This window comes from Giraffa tippelskirchi, chromosome 1 (genome assembly GCF_054371585.1).
Source record: "Giraffa tippelskirchi isolate mGirTip1 chromosome 1, T2T-mGirTip1v1.2.pri, whole genome shotgun sequence".
In the NCBI taxonomy this organism is placed as follows: domain Eukaryota; kingdom Metazoa; phylum Chordata; class Mammalia; order Artiodactyla; family Giraffidae; genus Giraffa; species Giraffa tippelskirchi.
This window is the reverse complement of record NC_137275.1, coordinates 129,261,561-129,263,034: the sequence shown is the minus strand read 5'-3', so window position 1 is coordinate 129,263,034 and position 1,474 is coordinate 129,261,561. Positions and strand designations below refer to the sequence as shown.

The window sequence follows — 1,474 nt, the reverse complement described above, 5'->3', positions numbered from 1 at the left end:
ACTTACAAAGTGTGAAGTGCTGTCGATGATGCATTCAGGGCTAAGGACCCTGTCACACGGACCCAGAAAGGTTTTCCTGGGAAAGAGATGAGTAAGCTGAGACCCGAGGCACTAGAAGGATAAAGGCAGAGAGAGGTTAGAAGAGCTTCCAGGAAGAGAAGCAGTACACGTAAAGTTCTGGAAGGGGGAGAAGAAGGGGCTGGAGAAGAAGGAATGGCCCAGATTATAGAGGGCCTTGTAAGCCCCATGTAGTCTTCTACAAGGGGGCTGCTCCACGAACAACCATTGAAGGTTTTGAAGCAAGAAATTGACGCAGTCCATTTTTTTTTCTCTGATGTAAACGTTTACTTATATTTTGAAATTGTGTATCAGTAAAAATAATACAGAATAGAATTTTTAAAGCATGTGTAGTATGACCCTGTTTTAAATTTTTTAAAAATGTTTAATTTTTATTAAGTTATTTCACATTATCTATCAATTATCTTTCCATCTATCTATATACTCATAGAGAATTACTTGAATATTTATGACGTAGTTAATTTTTAAGTGCATGTGTGTCTGTGCATGCAGAGAGAGGGAACAATATAACTCACATAAAATCATCAGAGATCCTGAGTGAGTTGCCCACAAGGTCAAGGAAGGTGGAGTCACATGGCCAAAGGGGATGATGGCTCTGTGCAGTTGGGAACTTTGGGAGCTCTCACATCTGGCCAGGACCCCATCTCACCCCACAAAGAGCCAAGGGAACTGGGCAGGTACCAGTGGGGGTGACCCCAGGACCCGAGGGCTCAAGCATCAACTCCCCACAGCATCCCAGGCTTTCCCCAGGAGGCTCCTGTGCACGGAGTCAGGGTTTACAGGCAGGGAGGTGGGGGCAGCGTGGAGCAGGACTCGACCTGCCGGTCACCAGCTGGGCTTCCAGGACAGAGAAAGTCAAGGCTAACCAGGAAAGAGACTGGATCCCCATGGATCTCCACATGTGGGGTGTTTGGGCACGGCACAGGGACACCCCTACAGAGCTGTTTTCTGTACCTAAGGCAAAACTGGGTTGCACAAAACCAGAAGTCACAATCCTACTGGCCAGTGCTGAAGTGGGTAGCAACCAGATCCTGGCAGGACAAGGAGTTGATGAGGATGGTATATGGAAGCCAACTTCTCCATGGAGAAAAATCCCCGACTATGGAAGGAAGGAGAAAAGTTGGGCTTGGGTTAGAAAGATGTAGCACCTGAAGGGCCATGTATATGTTTACAGGAAAGCCTGAGAAGACTCACTGCCTGAAGGAGAACAACTTTCAAGGAGCAGGACTACAAATAGGAAAGGGCTCCAGGTCGCTGAGCAGGTGTGGGGGGCTGAGACCCAGAGCCCGCTGGAGAAGAAGGACCAGAGGAGGGAAGCTGGGAGAGCCACCTCCAAGTGGTGGGTCTTCATGACCTCACAAAGCAGGCATCCTCAGCCCAGCGTTCCTAAAGCTCC

The 1,474-nt window shown here is 48.4% G+C and overlaps 1 long non-coding RNA gene across 1 annotated transcript; it reads right to left on the bottom strand.

Moving 5' to 3' along the window:
* Positions 1 to 421: 421 nt before the first annotated feature.
* LOC145508713 (uncharacterized) lies at positions 422 to 1,416 on the bottom strand. Its single transcript, XR_014055550.1, has 2 exons — positions 1,273 to 1,416; positions 422 to 1,177 (listed from the first exon to the last, which is right to left on the bottom strand). It is a non-coding gene; the product is annotated as an uncharacterized LOC145508713 (long non-coding RNA).
* Positions 1,417 to 1,474: the final 58 nt, after the last annotated feature.